We start from the raw sequence: 19,075 nt of genomic DNA, 5'->3' as shown, positions 1-19,075 counted from the left end.
CTCCCTGACCCTCTCCACTACAATTCCCTCTCCCGGACCCTCTCCACCACAATCCTCCCTTCCTGTCCCTCTCCACTACAATCCCCCCTTCCTGTCCTTCTCCACTACAATCCCCTCTCCATGACCCTCTCCACTATAATCCCCCTCCCTGACCCTCTCCACTACAATTCCCTCTCCCGGACCCTCTCCACCACAATCCTCCCTTCCTGTCCCTCTCCACTACAATCCCCCCTTCCTGCCCCTCTCCACTACAATCCCCTCTCCATGACCCTCTCCACTATAATCCCCCCTCCCTGACCCCCTCCACCACAATCCTCCCTTCCTGTCCCTCTAAACTACAATCTACAGTCCCCACTCCCTGAACTTTTCCACCACAATCCTCCCTTCCTGTCTCTCTCAACTACAATCCCCCTCCCATTACCCTCTCCACTACAATACCCCCTCCCTGACCCTTTCCACTACAATCACCCCTCCCTGTCCCTCTCCACCGCAATCCTCCCTCCCCAGTTAATCTACCTAGACATTGTTGATCAGATGTGGCATCTCCCAAGCTCTGATAGACTGGGAGAGCATTGCACAGTGATGAGGTCATCGCACAGCGCGCTCCTAGCCCAACAGTGACTGGGAGCCACCGCAGCAATGCATATTTAAAATAGTAATTAAAAAAAAGTTAAATTCAAGGGGCCCAGTCAGGATGGGCCACCGAGCCAGTCGGGCTCCCATGTCTGTCCGGGCCTCGTACAGCCATACTCTCTGTACCCCTCTGATGGCGGCCCTGCATATACTGATATGATATATCATATAATATGAAGTGTTGATATATATTGTTATATGCTATGATGATATGTGATGTTATATGATATATGATGCTATATAGGATATGACATGATGATATATGATGCTATATGATATGATGATATATAATGTTATATGATATGATGCTATATGATGATATGATGATTTATAATGTTATATGATATGATGATAAATGATGATATGATGATATATTATGTTATATGATATAATGATATATACCGTAATGTTATATGATATGACGCTATATGATATATGATGCTATATGATATGATGATATATAGGATATGATATTATGATATGTGATGTTATATGATATATGATGCTATATAGGATATGACATGATGATATATAATGCTATGTGATATGATGCCATATGATATATGATGCTATATGATATGATGTTATATAGGATATGATATTATGATATGTGATGTTATATGATATATGATGCTATATAGGATATGACATGATGATATATGATGCTATATGATATGATGCTAATTGATATATAATGCTATGTGATATGATGCTATATGATATATGATGCTATGTGATATGATGATATATAGGATATGATATGATGCTATATAATATATGATATTACTAGCAGCAGTGTAGGTGTGCAGCATTGTACATTTTCCTCCTCATCACTCACATACAGTAACAGTAGGAAGTGGCTGTGGTTTACCCTAAGACCTCGGTCTCATCCTTACAATATGCATATAAATGGTTACACTATGAGAGTAATGCATCCAGCTAGTCTGTAATATGCAGTCTGTAATATGCAGACGCGTCCTGTTATCTTGAAGACCTCCCCCCCAAAATAGCACCAATATTAGTAGTATTTATTCTTTTCCTTATGCTGCACAAGTATGTTTTATATAAATCATAATCCTATACATACTGTGTGTGTGTGTGTGTATATATATATATATATATATATATATATATATATATATATATATATGTAATATTAATACAAAAACTTCTGATATCAGCGCTCTAACGTGAAGAGTCTCTTTTGGTAGCAATTACTCCAGCTCAACACACCCCAACCAGCAGGGGAGCGATCTAGAGATGGAAACACAAATAGAACCTGAGAGCGCTCGTAGTGTAGCAAATTTTCAACACAAATGAAATGTTTATAGTTCTTATATAAACTATATACAGTTAATAAAATCCAAAAAGCCATCTTTATAATCCTCCTTTAGTCGTCCCACATCAGGATATGAGTCTAAATTCCAATGAAGAGCAGAGAAAAAAGCCACAACAAGTGGCCACATGTGTGGAATAGCTTCCAAAAGATTCTCCTCTGATGAAGCGCTGTCCACAAAACATATAGGGTGGTCTTGCTGCAAGTTTTATTATCTTGTCTTGCTGGTTGGTTCGGACTTGTGACAGCGCTTTTTTTGACAATACAGATAAGCTCTATTTTTTTTATTATTGTAAGTGTTTTTAACCGTTGTGATGATAAAATCTTTTGGAAACTATTCCACACATGTGGAAAGGACAGAAGACATAGATGGGCTGGTGGTATAGGTGATGAAGGAGGAGGATATGAGGGAAGAGAGCCCTGCTCCTGAGAGCTTGCAATCTAGAGCAGGCCTAGCCAACCTGTGGCTCTCCAGATGTTGTGAAACTACAAGCCCCAGCATGCTTTGCCAGTAGATAGCCAGCAGATAGCTGGCAGGGCACAACACTTGGAGAGCCACAGGATGGCGAGGCCGGATCTAGATGGGATACCTATATATTGGCTTACAGCGCGTTCAACCGCTTTTGATATTTTTAGATTTTTATTTTCTTGCACCACGGAACGGTGTTCAAATGTGGCTGTTCCTTTAAGATAATTTTAGCAAAATCATTTTAGCAAGAAGTTTTTGCAGATTTACACCAGGAGCTCCACAGTGGTTTCCCTTTTCAGTTACCCAAACCCTCACAAAAACATTTTCCCACGAAAGATCTTCTCTGCTCTGTCAGTCCCTATATTGGGTGCCGGTATTTTACTGAATCCAATATGAGATACTTCTACTGACAGACAGAACCATAGACAACACTGCTCCAACATCTCTTTACTTGTCATTAAATATCTCCCAACTCAACACCTTCGTTCTGAACAAGATCGGCGTCTCTCATCCATGTTTTAACCCTTTTTAGACTACACGCACTGTGTGGACTTCCCACCCAAGACTTTCCTCTGGCCTCCAAACCTGAAAATCCACCTCTTCAGACAAGCTTATCAAATTCACAAATCTGCCCTCTTAACCCCCCAAGGTTATTCTACATGAATATTACCAATCTATTCTACCCAATGACCACTCAACTACACAGTTCACAAAAAACTAACATGGGTTTTTTCTATACTATAACAGCCCTCTGACCCCCTAACCAACATTACTGTGTGACTGGATGCTATAACCCAACTAATCACTTTTCCCATTGCAATCTGGCTGTTCCAATATGCAATTTGTAGCACTTACCTCAGGTGTCATACTCCTATTTCCCTATAGAGCGTAAGCTTGCGAGCAGTGCTCTCTTATTACTTTGTCTGTCTATTAAAACCCAGTCTCGTTTTATTACCATAGGCAAACCAAGGGGGGGAGGGAGGGTTCCTAGTGCCTGGAAACCCCCCTCCCAGCCTGGGGTACTGTATGCTTGAGGTGGCTGGACCCTGCCCCAGGACCAGCCACTTTACAGATTGTGTGCAGATCGTTTCTGTCTGCACTGTTCACAGCCATCTCTCCCCAACAAGTATTGAACGCAGTAAGAACAGGTAGGAGAGAGCAGGACAGTCTGTCATCTGTTCTGACAAACTCAGTCAGGACTTTGTCCTGATTGTAGGGACAGTTGGGAGGTATGTCCCGCTTCACACGGCTCTGCTCGCAAATGGAGAGCTGTGTGCACCTAACAGTAGTGCACGCAGAATTGCCCGTGTATATGATGGGGAAGAGTTGGAGAGCAGCCAAGCACTGTCTAAAATTATAGCCACGCCCCGAAGCACGCTGGCCACACCCACTGGCGGTGTGGCATGGAAATTCCTCTTTACAAATTCTGTGTTTGCCCCTGATTACCGTGTGTTTTCCAGTTGTAAAAGGCCATGAAATAAATACTAAAAAAATAATAATATAGACTTCTGATAGGATGCATGGGTTTGCAGAGGAAGATTTGTGGAGTGGGAGGGTGGAGTCAGGTGGAGCGAGGGCCTTCCTAGCAAGCTACACTGGTGCAATTTGTTTTACCGAGCGGTGCCGAAACGGGATTTCATTTTGTGGAGTGATTATTGTGATGACATAAAGGGATGGAAAAGACATATTTTTAGGGGTGTTCCTTGCCCCTCACCAGCTCAGAATTGTGTACATTTTTGTGTACATTTTTAGAGCAATTTCTAAAATAGACTTTAGTCAAATGGAAAAACTCTTCGAGTTCATCATGTTTTAAAAAAATATAGTTTCTTCTTTTTTGATCCATATATGCTGCAAAAGAAAAAAAACAAACAAAACAGAAACCATAAAAATACTCCGCCAGCGCACACTACCTCCAACCCACTTGACATGTTTAGCAGCGGGACTGATTAAGGATTTTGGGAGAGGGTTGGGGGGGACACTCCTTATTCTTGCAATTATTTATATTGTATTTTAAACAGCGTACTGTGCACAGGGACTGTCATTATTACAGGAGCCAATGTTGTGGGTGAGGTGTGTTACATTTCTCATAAATGTGTTTCTCCAATGAATGGGTCACATTAAATTATTGGCCTTCGACGGAGAACTGCATTTCTAGGTGTCAACTCAATTTAATGATTTATATTCTCCATAAATGATGCTAAAAAGGGCCGTATGTTAGGGAAAATATGGAAAAGGTTTATTTAATGAAAGAAGTGGTGGTAGTGTGGCAGGAGGGTGGATGTAGATGAATGTTTGCAGCGCCCCCTCTCTACACAATAACGATGGACACATCGGTCTGGACAGTAGAATTCTCTGAGTTCTATTGTTCTGTCTTTGGGCAAAGTCTGTTTCTAGAGTTCTACTTCAATCTACAGGTTGAATTTTAATTTCTCTAAGTCCAGAGACTTGCTATTAATTACATGTTGATATAGATATAAAAGAAAACTGAACCACGGAAAAACAAATGATAAATAAGCCAAAAACTTTTCTCCATAGATTACTCAATTTCACAAATATGTCACAATATCTAACAATAAAAATGTACACAATTCAATGAAAATTGCAAATTAAAAGCAGCAAAGATCGCACCATGTAAGACGAGGTTCTCAACCAGCGATGGAGTTAATGGCCGTTCTCACTCACCGTTGTGTGTTTTGTCACGTCTTTCATAAACAGCAGCACGGTGGCTCAGTGGTTAGCGCTTCTGCCTCACAGCACTGGGGTCATGAGTTCAATTCCCCACCATGACCTTATCTGTGAGGAGTTTGTATGTTCTCCCTGTCTTTGCGTGGGTTTCCTCCGGGTGCTCCGGTTTCCTCACACACTCCAAAAACATACTAGTAGGCTAATTGACTGATGTGAGTGAGTTCTCTGTACAACGCTGTGGAATTAGTGGTGCTATATAAATAAATGGTAATAATAATAATAAATTATACTAAGCAGTAAAACCTATTAAGAATCCAGGCCGGGACAAGCGGCAGGCAGTACAGGCCATTCACTTGGGCGCAGAAAGCTTTTGGGGACGAACAGGGGCTTCTGACAAATTTTAGCCTGGGGAAAAAAATGCAGGTAGGCCAGTGACCCAGCCCAAGATAACCCACTGTGAGAACGACCTGGGGGGTAGGTGCCCCCTGCCCCCGTGCACAGCTAGCCCCCGGGTTCAAAACATTAATTTCAATCTATCTTTCTTCAGTGGGAAAACTTTACATAGTCTCCTAGCTTCATTCAAACTAACAGAACACACAGAAGGATCAAATTTGGATCTTTTATTGCCGTTTGCATCAAAGGTAGGAGAAGACTTTGTTAGGGAGCCTGGTTCAACCCCAGTGTTAACCCAATCTGATATTGGACAGGTCAAATACCTCTCTGCTTCCCAGAAAGCACAAATGATTGTAAGCTCTGCTGGTCAGGAAGACAGTGCCTGAAGAAATCCTGTGTTGTCCATAAATTGCTGGCGCTATGTAAGACACAATAAAACAACCTATACATTTGCAGAACGATGCCTCAGCACACTGCAACAATACAGCACAAATTTCATTAGCAGGGTACAGGTGGGAACCGAAATGTGGGTGTAATGAGGTGCACAGAACTGAGAGTAAGAGGTGGTAGAGCTCAAAGCAATTGCGGCTGTGTAATAAGATGTAGAGCTGCAACTTCCTGTCATAACTGCACACACATCATCACACACACATAATCACACACACACACACACACACACATACACACACACATTTCTTCCTGCTCATCTCCCACACAGCACCTGTGATACAGGGCCGAGAGCAGCGCTGCTGACTAGGTAAGAAATAAGCCCCTCATAATTATTACGTGGGTGCTAATTTTCTCATTAAGTTTCTAAAAGGTTCTGTAGTTGTACTATTAATCTTGTTTTTTTTTAATCTGTTAATATCATCATGTTTTCGCTTCAGGTGCTAATGGCATATTTGCCTTTTTGTTCCCTAAAGTAATTTACTCTTTGGCTTTCAAACTTTTACCTGCCTTAAAAAGAGGCACCACAGTGGACACCTAATGGGGCCCTTCACGTGCCGTTTTCTTAAAATGATATTAAACTGTTATATTTGTTTGGTAATTTTGTTCTTAAATTATTCTCTGGTGAGTAACGTAAGCGTTAAGCTTTTGCTACGTAAAGTGTTTTTTCCTTATAAAAAGTTGCTGGCTTATTGTATTTTAAACAAAATCATGACAGGGACAATTATTTTTTTTGGGTACGTTTACGCGCCGCTCCCAGCACAGTTCAAGAAATGAAATGTTTAAGCATGTTTACTGTAGATCAATTGCCTATTTTTCATTTCTTACCGAATTTGCCCAATGTAATTTTATTTCTTGACAATAGAAACAAGATTTAACTTAAGAGTTGGTTCCAGGATACATAAAAAGTTAATTAGTTCTCCGACATGTAGCAATTTATAGTCCATGGTTGTATATTTATTGAAAAATAGTTGACAGGAATCTCAAAACATAATATATTATATAAATGCTTACTGCTAGCAACAAAACAAGTGATTGACTCTGCTTGTAAGAGTTTACACACATTGACAAGGCATAATGTCTACAAGTGAGGCCGGTCGTGTCCAAATAGAGCTTGGTTGGACGAAAATCGAATTTCGAATGATGTTATTTGTTTTCAGTCTAGTTTGGTTTCAAATAGAAGTTCTATTATACCCGTCTTCAATATAACATGCTCCCCGTATAGCAAATTCTTCACAGGGACTCAGCCTATCCTCACCTCTTCAAGAGATCTTTATTAGTTAATATTAATAGTTATAGACGGCTCGCAGTGCTGACGTTTAAAGACGAGCAGGCCATAGTGTAGTCCGGCTCAATGATTCAGGTAGCGGAGAAGCTCGTCCATGGGTCCTATTTGCTATATGGGGGGGGAGCATCTTATATTCAGCATTAATTTTCCAAAAGTGGACAACCTTTATAAGTTGTGGACATAGTTATAAGTAAAACAGTTGTAGGTTGAGATTGCAGAAGTACTATCAATTTACGTGGTAAGACTTAAAGTTGGTTTTCAAGATTTGAAGTAGGTGAAGATTTGAAGTAGGTGAAGATTCGAAGTAGGTGAAGATTTAGAGCAGAGGGATAGAGTTCCTGAGGTGAGGAGCAGACATGGTGAAAACACCATGGCATTATTTGGCCAATGTAGTGATTGGTGTAGAAACGGGGCAGTTTTGAGAGGATGGCGGAATCCGTGAAGGGACATATGGAGGTATAAGACATGAGAAATCAGAAAGAGCAACTGGGCAAAGTCCGCTGACGTTGAGAAAGTATAGTACAGATTATAATCTTAAAATACAGTTAAAAAAAATATATAATTGTACGCTATGCACTGGGAGAATATGCATATTACCGGGCAGTTCTACAGTCCGAGGCCATTGCAAATTAAATATTTTCATATATTATTATTAAGGGTTACTGAGCAACAAATGACTCCATATTTTCTGTTGCCCTCCTGGTGAGAGTGGCCCTAGGCAGAAGCCTCCATTGGCCTATTATAGTGGCACGACATTGTGAATTCTAGAATTCTATGTTACTCCGTATTCACTTGACCCAAAATGTGATCTGCTCATTAATAATATAATCTGATTAATCAGCTAACCTAAAAATAATACTTTTCCTGTCTTTACGGATATATTATAATATATATTAATCCAAAAGTCTATTTTCTTTTTTTTAAAAAAAAAAAGTAAAGTAACTTCTAGGATAGCCCTTTCTTTAAAGGGGTTAATTTCAGTTAGATATTCTAGTCCATGAAATGACATTCCTCTTAGTGTGTTCCAATACATTTTTAAACAAATCAATTTTCAGAATCTGACATTCAGGAACCAGATTTGTGGAAGAGATTTGTGATCTAAAGCAAATTTCTGAAAGTTTTCGATGCTCACGAGGTTGGTTACGGAACCATTGCTTAACACTTTGACCTTGATTAATTAATATATAGGTAGATAGTGAACAAATGGATTATATAGTATTATTACTCTTGGATTACATAGTATTAATACAATTATATAGTATTATTACTCTTTCCAGGAGTAATCGTAAAGCAAGCATCGCTTCAAGAGTACGGTACTCAGAGAGGACACAAATTTACCAATCCAGAGGCAAGCACAGGGGGGTAACTACTTTGTATTTCACCAAAATATTCAACTATCTATGAGAAGTATAAGAGAGGAGTCAGTGTAAATATCTGCTATAAATGTCTGTACAACAACATTTTCGAAATTTAATCAGTGTGTCACATCTAGAGGGAGACTTCAGGGGACCTGTAATCCAGTAATCACCACCGTACCACCCCCAAGCCTACCTGTGCTAGGGTAAAAACTAAGTACATGGGAGTATACAAATCTTTGCTCTCTGAAAAGCCTTGGGGCGCAAGAGCTCACAATCTACTCTAAACCTCGGACACAAGAGCTTGCAATGTACTCTAAGTCTCAGGAGGCAGCGGCTCACAATCTACTCTCAGCCTCTCGACACAAGAGCTGACAATCATATAGGAAATGAGACATTCTGCATTGTACCAGCAGATTCTACAATCTTATATCTGTGCGTGAGCTGTAACGTACAGATCAGGGGCGAGCCTGTAATGAGGTAACCTTAGGCCGTGCGCTTTTAGGGGGCTGGGGGTAGAATAAGCAAGAGAATTAATAATAAATACTATTTTTTTTGTTGCAGATGTTAATTAAGTCATAGTATACAGAATCCTGTCACAAGGTCCTGATTAGTTACTCAGATCAGAATGTCTTGTTGTCTTCCATAGAACACTGGGGAGAAATCTGAAGTTCTGGAAGTTAAAAATGATCATCATCATCACCATTTATTTATATAGCGCCACTAATACCGCAGCGCTGTACAGAGAACTCATTAACATCAGTCCCTGCCCCATTGGAGCTTACAGTCTAAATTCCCTTACATACACACACACAGACAGAGAGAAACTGGGGTCAATTTTGATAGCAGCCAATTAACCTACTAGTATCATCATCAAACACTATAATTTTTATTTTTGGTTATAAAAGCCAGAGTCAGTCCATGGGCAAAGCTGACATTTGTCAGCTACTATATATCCTTGTACTGTAACCTAAGATATATGTAGAGTGCCAAGCATCTCACCCAGTGAAAGACAAAAACCGGGTAACTTGGACCCCTGACATCCTGAACATTTGCAGCTCACAAGACAACTTTGTCCCAATAAATCATTTTTTTAATGGATTTTACAACTTTGGACAACTTTAACTTGTTTTTTTTTACAAGCTCTCCATCCCTGTCTGCTAAATACATCGCATTATATTCCCATCTTCCTTCTTTTCTTTGTCATATGATGCAAAACCTCAATATTGATATAATTGCATCCAATGCACGGAGCAATGGAAGAAAAAGTCCCGCTGTATGATAAAAATGCTTTGCTGAAATACTTAGAAAGATGCCAGTATGTAAAAGTTGTAGGAGGGCACATACAAAACCTTTCCATGATGGGAATCCCCTTTTTTCCTCGCAGGTTCCTGTAATCTTACATCAAAATATCATAAAAATGAACTGATTGGCGATGGGGTTCTAAATGGGGGTGCAAACTATCCATGCCAGAAATGTATTTTCTCTAATCACTTACTGTAGTATATCTAATGACTGATTGTATTTTCTGTTGAAGTTATGTATAACACTCTGAATATTTTATGTAATCTTTCCAAGTGTATTTTGTTAACTGACCTGAGTCTGACCTAGGCAAGTGTCAATGGTCTTGTGAAAATAGCCAGACCAGGGAGAAATAGGATCCTGGGGGAGTTTGAAGCCAAAAGTTGTAAACTACTAAAGTAGAAGAGCAGAAGTGAGAATTCAAGGTCCTGTGAAAATGCTAGGTCTCAGGACATCCATGATTTACTTCGAAGCCCTGTGTCATTTTGGGGTTCGATCTAACTTAGGTGAAAATTCCTAACGTGGGGGTGAAGAGCCTGTAAGAAGGGTTTAAAATCTTCTGCCTTAGACAATAATTTTGTGCATTTCATGAGGGGTCTATCAAGACTGAAATGTCCCATCCTTTTTCTATTGTGTTCCCTCACACACAGCAAGACTACCTTGTAAGTAGTGACTTTATTTCCTATTTTATTTTTTGAAACTTATATGCAACCTATCGTATGTCTGTTTATTACCTTTTTGTAAATAAGCCTTGGAAATATTTTTCAGATTAAACCTATTCTATCTAGCGTACTCTCCGTGATTCTTTGTGAACTTACGAAGCCCAGGGAGGCTCATGGTACATGTGTATGTGATTTATGTGTGAAACATTAATAAGCGGTTCTGGTGGACACCATAATACATCCTTTGTGTTGGCAGAAAAGGTTTATTCATTGTTAATTAACTAAGGTAACACCAGTCACGACCAGCTGTTGAGATTGTTGTATCTGGGACAGGCTGGGCAATCGTGACACTTACTACTAATAATATGTCCAAATCTATACTTTTAATGGGGTGCTCTCCCAGAGCAATTTACACTAAATTAACCAGAATAAGAAGCAAGAAAGATACAGGACGCACTTTAAATTTATTACCAGTACCAGCGCAAAAATTCTTCTGGTAGTAGATAATGTATTTATCTATGCATATAAAATGTATTTATTTAATTAAAATATTTATTATTATTATTATGTTATATTTTTATGCCGCCACAAGAGGTCTGCAGCGCCGTACATGACATGTACAGAAAGCAGTGGTCCATAACACATAACACATTACAGAACATGAAGAACAAAATATAAAAACCAGACATTCTAAATAAACAAATATACAGATAAGACGGTAATGCAGATCAAATTATTTACGGTATAGTGAGTGAGAGTGATTGTAGTAATCAGCGGGAAGTAGGCCTGAGCTTAAGAAAGTAGGGCTAGGTATCTGGCCAAGAGGTACAGAGGGTGATGGGAGAGTAGAAGGAGAACACAAGACAGCCCTGCTCATAAGATCTTACATCCTAAAAGAGGGGGAGACACAAATAGGGTGGTACCTACTGGGGGTGAAAGCCGGGACAAAGGAGTTAGGAGGAGTGCTGAAATACTTGTATAAAGAAATAAGTCTTAAGGGCACGCTTGAAGCCTTTGAGAGTAGATGCTAACCTGATGGAACGTGGAAGATCGTTCCTGAGCTGGGGAGCAGCCCGGGCAAAGTCCCGAAGACAGGAGTGGAAAGAGGTGATCAGTGAAGTAGTGAGGAAGTCACTGGCAGGGTGGAGGCAGTGGCGAGGAGTGTAGGTAGAGATGAGATTGAAGATGTAGGAAGGGACAATTGATTGAGACCTTTGAAGGTGAGGAGTTGAAATTTAATTTTGTAGGCCATGGGGAGTCAATGTAGGGACTGGTGGAGGGGGGACAGCAGAGATAGAGCATCAGGAGAGGAAAATGATGCGGGCAGCAGAATTGATGGTAGACCTAAGAAGGGCAAGGTGAGAGTCAGGTAGGCCAGAGAGAAGGAGGTTGCAGAGTCAAGGCGAGAGATTACAAGAGAGTTAATAAGAGTTCTGATGGCTTCTGTGGTGAGAAAGTGCCGTATCTTGGATGTATTCCTGAGGTGGAAGTAGCAGGATTTTGAAAGGGACAGACTGTGAGGTTTGAAAGAGAGGGAGGAGCTCAGCCTGACCTCAAGGCATCGGACTTAAGGGACAGAAAGTAGGTTAGGGTTTAAGAAAGAGCTGGGACATCCAAGATGAGATGGCCGAGAGACAGCAGAAGACAAGAAACACAAGGGAAGGGGAGAGTTCAGGGGATGAAAGATAGATTTGGGTATTATCAGCATAGAGGTGGAACTGGAGGCCAAAGGAGCGAATGAGGACACCCAGGAAGTAGGTGTAGAGGGAGAAGAGCAAAGGGCAAAATATAAGGATAAAATGTATAAGTGATCAAAGATTGTAGGAAAACTTTGTGAAATATATTGAAAAGAGGGGGAAACGAGAGGATCCCCCCTAAAGGTCCTTGATGTTCTCTATGTATTATTTAATACTAGAGGACAATGTAACTAGTATACTATAACAGAGAAGTACTGATATACAATGTTATATGTACTGTATGGAATATATGTGCAGCCAGTGTGACTAGTAAACTATGTCAGAGAAGGACTGATATTCAATGTTATATATACTGTATGGAGTATTTGTGCCGGGCAGTGTGACTAGTAGACTATGTCAGAGTAGGACTGATATACAATGTTATATATACTGTATGGAGTATTTGTGCCGGGCAGTGTGACTAGTAGACTATGTCAGAGTAGGACTGATATACAATGTTATATATACTGTATGGAGTATTTGTGCCAGGCAGTGTGACTAGTAGACTATGTCAGAGAAGGACTGATATACAATGTTATATATACTGTATGGAGTGTTTGTGCATCACAGTGTGACTAGTAGACTATGTCAGAGAAGTGCTGGTAAAGAATTCAGAAAGATCTTTATTACTTATTTATATTTAGTATGCAACTAGTCTCTATTTTCACAGATTTTCTATTGATTTGCAGCATTGGAAATTGACTCTAAAAGTCTCAGAACTCTGTCTAGAATGTTAATAATTTGAACTGATCTACTTGAAAAGATGGATGCTTCTTTGATAGGCAAAAGGGGTTATGTAGTTTTAAGTGCAGTAAACTTTAAATGTAAGAAACAAAACATAATTATTTTATAAGTTGGCTAATTTACTTAATGTTCTTTTCACAGTGTTGTGAGAAGTTGGGAGCTTTTGGGAGAAGTCGGGAACTATTGGGAGATGTTGGGAGCTAGAGAGAGCATTTGAGAGCTGTTGGGAGATGTTGGGAGTTATTGGGTTAAGTTGGGATATGATGGGAGCTGTTGGGAGAAGTTGGCAAAGGATGGAAGCTGTTCAGAGAAGTTGGGAGATGTTGAGGCCTATTTGGGAGAAGTTGGGAGCTGTTGGGAGAAGTTGGGAGGTATTCTGAGATGTTGGGATTTATTGAGAGAACTTATAAGCTGTTGGGAGCTGCTGGAAGAAGTTGGGAGCTATTGGGAGAAGTTGGGAGCTATTGGGAGAAGTTTATAGATGTTGGATGTAGTTGGCAGAGGTTGGGGGCTATTGGGGGAAGTTGGGAGCTGTTAGGAGAAGTGGGAGGTTTTCTGAGATGTTGGGAGCTATTGAGAGAACTTGTAAGCTGTTGGGAGCTGTTGGGAGACGTTGTGAGCTATTGGGAGAAGTTTATAGATATTGGATGTAGTTGGCAGAGGTTGGGAGCTATTGGGAGAAGTTTATAGATGTTGGATGTAGTTGGCAGAGGTTGGGGACTATTTGGAGAAGTTGGGAGCTGTTGGGAGAAGTTGGGAGGTATTCTGACATGTTGGGAGCTTTTGAGAGAACTTGTAAACTGTTGGGAGCTGCTGGGAGAAGTTGGAAGCTGTTGGGAGAAGTTGGCAGATGTTATGAGCTATTGGGAGAAGTTGACAGATGTTGGATGTAGTTGGCAGATGTTGGGGGCTATTGGGAGAAGTTGGGAGCTATTGGGAGATGTTTTAAGCTGTTGAGAAGGTTGGCAGATGTTAGGAGCTATTTGGAGCTATTGGGTGCTGTTGGGATAAGTTGCAGATATTGGGGAATGTTAGAAGCTGTTAGGAGAAGTTGGCAGATATTGGGAGCTGTAGGGGGAAGTTGGGTGCTATTGGGTGATGTTGGAAGATGTTGGGAGAACTTGAAACTGTGCTCTAATTGCTTGTGTAAATGCTGTTCAATGAGCTTTTGAATACCTAAACTAGTCACTTAATTTATTCTCCCAGTGGCAAATCATACGCTATATATATTGAGAGTTGAGATATACTGAGATAAACGTATCAGTCATCTCAGAGTTCGAACACAGGACTATCATATCAGTCCTCTCTCTGGTGCTCAGTGCTTATAAATGACCAGTTATTTCTTATACTGTGGTAGATATGGCAGATTACAGATATGTGTAATATGTGATAAGACATGTAATAATGATTCACATAGAGTAAACAGCTAGAACTACTCAGAGTATAGTAAAAACATATCCCATATAATAGTATAGTACCTGCTTTCATGTATTAAAGAGAAACTGCTACTCTGTCCTCTTTCCTTTTCTTTTGTGTAAAATTCAGAAATCGTTGCTCAGTAGACGCAGCCATATTTCTGTCACAGTCTATCCCGCCATCATTGCATTTTTTTTTTTTTAATATTCTGTATACTTTGCTCTCAGGATAGGCAGCAAAATACTCTGATGTCCCTGGTTCTTTATTACATGATACATGATACATGATAGTCTGTGTTCTCATAATTATCGTCCCATCCCACAATAAAGATGCCCGCACTGTGTGTAGGCGATGGTTATTTACGCATCCACTACATGATATTCAGAGATATGTGTGAAAGTGGATTAAAAAACCACAGAGTAGGTTGTCCATCTTCATATTACTTTAATTTAATGTATTGTGTGTGAAGTTCTGCTATTTCTAATAAATGCCACAGTACATTATCTTTCTTCACTCTGTGTTTTCAGACGTGTCACATCACAGGCAACATAATCAAACAGCTCTGCGTACGCGATGTCTAGCAAGACAAAGCAACGTGTCGAGAAAAAGTTATAGAAAGTTGTATACAAGATAAATAAAATAAAGTCCTGTACAGGACAGTATCTCCTTAGACATTCTACCATGGAACCCTCAGGTTTCCTCATTGTGCTGTACATTGTCCAGTATACAGTCTTGAATATCACATGCACAGGTAGGTCGGAAGTGACTGTGTCGAGCAGTTTGCATCTGGCTCTCGGCTTGCAGATTACATCTCTTCATTTTCCTGTCTGATCCCATCTGTGTGCAGAGAGTAAGGTGATCTATCAGACTATCTGTACCCGGGAGGAAGCTGGCTGCGGGGGGCTGTACATGCAGAAGAACCACAACAAGTGCGAACGGAACGTTACGGAACCAGCTGAGAAACTCGAATGTTTCACTCAGAATTCTATTTCATAAGACGATTAGTAATGAAGGTTCTTCACTTAAACTCATGAAAATACCCCACAATGTACTGAGTGATTGGAAACCTGATAAGTTTAAGGGGCAGGGCTTGGGAATAGGGGCATCTGCCATTGGGCCGGTTCCCAAGTGGGCTACTTTGGGCTGGGTCACTGGACTACCTGCTTTTTTTCCCTTTAAAATGCTCCTAAGAGGCTGCTAAGGTGAGTTTTGCCCCCCACCCTGGGCTAAAATTTACCTGCCAGCCCCTGACGGGTGGCCCATTAACCTTTAAAAGGGCCGCACACTACCTTAATCTCAGTAATACGTTAAAACAAGATATTTACTCATAGAAAGAGACCCCTAACTATAATAACATATCAGCAGGCATGTTATATAAGTGTTACACACTATAACAAATCAGTTCTGGAGCTGGGGGCCGCAGTGGAGGGCTCGGAGGGCCGCCAGTTGCCCATCACTGATAGGGCAACCGTTGCCAATCTGCGTTTAGCGCTGGCATACGTTTCATTCGCTCGTAATACATTAAAATAATGTAATAAATAAAACCAGAAGCACAAAGACACATTTGCATGTTTGAAACTGACCATATAATGACCAGAAGTGATATTCTGACTGCACTAACAGGACCATGTGAAACTAGGAATCGTGCGGCTGCTTGGTCCGGTTTTTATCTAACTTGGTTGCTTACTGGTGTTGCCATATTGCACAATGATTCTGTCTCTCAGAGTTTGGGCTGAGAGGCAGGACTGAAGCTTGTGTAGACAACGTAACAACTGTACGATATGTGTCCAAGGGTGTATTAATGTCAATGTTTATTTCAAAACTAACAATTTTACTGATTTTGAGAGGAAACTTGATAAAAATGTTATTTTTGATAAGAGGATTCCTTTAAAAGCATTGTGTCCACCTTTAGCATGGCTTTCCAGGTGTGGTGGAACTACAAGTACCAGCATGGCATGGCATGCTGGGTTTATTTTATACAACAGCTGCATGTTGCATTTTATCTATACACACAGTAAGCTATTTACACCAAAATTAACTTTCTGGCCTGTTGGCTCCGTTTTTGCTAGAAACGATATAAACCGTCCAAATTACTATTACAAAAATGTAGCATTAAATCATTTAATGCGAGGATAATGTTCCTAATTATCTGTGTCAAATCATTCAGGGGTTCAAAATTATTTTTATAGAAATGGATAAAAATATACAATTATACATTGATGTCAACCACAGCAACTTAAGATCAAGTCAGATAGTTTCTAATTAAAATACTTTGGTCTCACAACCTCAACTTTGTAGTTGCTAATACTTTGAATATTGGTCTAGCACCTGCTGTAGGGTGAGTTGATTGTAGCGTTGATACATTTAATTTAAAAAACCTTTTTGTAAGTCACATGATCGCTGTCCTTAGAGTACACGCTGATGATGATGATAATGATGATGAAATGTTCACCTTAAAAAAATAATAATAATGACACATAGATACCAGGTTTTTCTGTGTTTTCTGTCATTCAGAAAATATCAAGAAATCTTCGTTAGTCTGATTCCATCAAATTTTAGACTCAATAAATCCAAATTTCTTCTGTGTAAATACATTCAACCTACATAGCAAATAACAGAATTAATCAAGTACTTTTGCTTCTCTTCAGAAAATGACATTGACACAATAGAAAATGAATATGAATGTTCTGGTAATGAACAATACTTTGTACATATCACCACCGGTCACTATAACAGGATAAAGACTTATTCGTACAGGCGCAAACTGACCATAACTAGTGCCCATCTACCGCCAAATTGTTCAGAATACGTTATTGAGTTTTGTAGCAGTAAAACTTTATTTGGAGATTGTTAATAATTGAATTGAAAATACAAATTACTCCTGTATGTGACTAGTCTTAGCCTTTAACACTGACTTGGGAAACGCATCCTGTTTACCTCTAACTAATGACAAATTGTTCTGTAAAACAGAGGTATAACTATTGTTTCATAAAGAACCAAAATTCTATGGGCAGCACGGTGGCTAGCACTTCTGCCTCACAGCACTGGGGTCATGAGTTCAATTCCTGACCATGGCCTTATCTGTGTGGAGTTTGTATGTTCTCCCCATCCGGGTGCTCCGGTTTCCTCCCACACTCCAAAAACATACTGGTAGGTTAATTGGCTGCTGACATATTGGCCCTAGTCTGTGTGTGTCTCTGTCTGTGTGTGTCTTAGGCAATTTAGACTGTAAGCCCCAGTGAGCCAGGGACTGATGTGAGTAAGTTCTCTGTACAGCTCTGCGGAATTAGTGGCGCTATATAAATAAATGGTGATGATGATGATGATCTTTGTGTTGGATACATATTGAGATATATGAGACTGAACATATGCACGCTGCTGTTACAAAAGGTTTACACCTACACTCACAGCGCAAAGGTGTTCTACTTTAAATGAGGCCTGAGGTGTTTAGAATCCTAAACTGCTCAGTACGGTTAGTACAGTTTCTGGTTAGAAATGTTCTCACCGCAAGGATTGGTTTTGAGGTATCTCGCTTGCAGTCTGCATTGTGGATTCTTCCCCACACACAGATCATCTGCAACACTGTCAGCTACTCACTGCAAGGTAGCTGAAGTCACGAAATATATTCAGCACAAAAAATCAAGACTACAATCGCCAAATTCTCAGTCCTGGGCATGTTAAATATTGTAATTTCTGAGGTAATTGTCTTTAAAAAATCCTTTTAAGAATCTGTTGTTGCCAGAAATGGAATTAAGAACTGTACATTTGTATACCAAACATTAAGATCATTGGTGTTGTTCTATACAGGTGTCTTGTAGAGAAATGGCTGAAGAAGGGTGTAAATACTTTTTAGTGTAACATAAAACTCGGGTAAGAGGGACTCTGCTTTCACAAGGGATAAACGTTTTCTGCAAAGTTCTACAAAAATAACTTTAGGATACGGAAAAAAAATTGTGGTAAAATCAGGCAGAGATTGTTAGTAAATAGAAGAAAACAATACAGTATACATATTGTAGTTTGTTTGCCTTACTAAAGTACTAAAAAATGTGGACAAAATTATTTTCAACTATGAATATTACTTCTACCATGGCCTGCTGTTTTTGGTATAGTTTTTTTTATTATATTTAAAGTAGAGATGTTCACTGACCCCCGTGTTTTGGTTTTGGATCTGGATTAACTTCGTGTTTTGGATTTGGTTTTGGTTTTGGCAAAATCGCCCTCGCGTGTTTTGGTTTTGGATCCCTATTTTTTTCCAAAAATTTTTTTGTTCCTACATTATTATTAACCTCAATAGCATTAATTTCCAGTCATTTCCAGTCAATTTTTGTCAAGTGACAAGAACACTGCTACCCCTGTCTCTGTGTGAGCAATAGCACTGAGCAATGTCACTGGAGAATGAAGAGTGACAAGAACACTGCTACCCCTCCTGTTTCTGTGTGAGCAATGGCACTAGAGACTGGAGAGTGACAAGAACACTGCTACCCCTCCTGTTTCTGTGTGAGCAGTGGCACTGAGCAATGTCACTGGAGAATGAAGAGTAACAAGAACACTGCTAGCCCTGTTTCTGTATGAGCAATGGTGCTGGATCTCCTGGGGAGGGAGGTACTTA

The 19,075-nt window shown here is 40.0% G+C and overlaps 1 protein-coding gene across 4 annotated transcripts in view; it reads left to right on the top strand.

Moving 5' to 3' along the window:
- LOC142097307 (linker for activation of T-cells family member 1-like) overlaps window positions 1–19,075 on the top strand; it is a 48,005-nt gene that overhangs the window by 2,428 nt on the left and 26,502 nt on the right. For 3 of the 4 annotated variants that reach the window (XM_075179033.1, XM_075179032.1, XM_075179029.1), the window contains exon 1: window positions 6,179–6,273. The exons of the other annotated variant lie outside the window; for it this stretch is intronic. The gene's annotated coding sequence lies outside the window, so the exon portion shown is untranslated. Of the gene's footprint in view, window positions 1–6,178; window positions 6,274–19,075 lie in introns of those variants that run through there. 4 annotated transcript variants of the gene reach the window in all.

The sequence above is a fragment of the Mixophyes fleayi genome, chromosome 7 (genome assembly GCF_038048845.1).
Source record: "Mixophyes fleayi isolate aMixFle1 chromosome 7, aMixFle1.hap1, whole genome shotgun sequence".
NCBI lineage: Eukaryota > Metazoa > Chordata > Amphibia > Anura > Limnodynastidae > Mixophyes > Mixophyes fleayi.
This window is presented reverse-complemented; position numbering and strand designations above follow the sequence as displayed.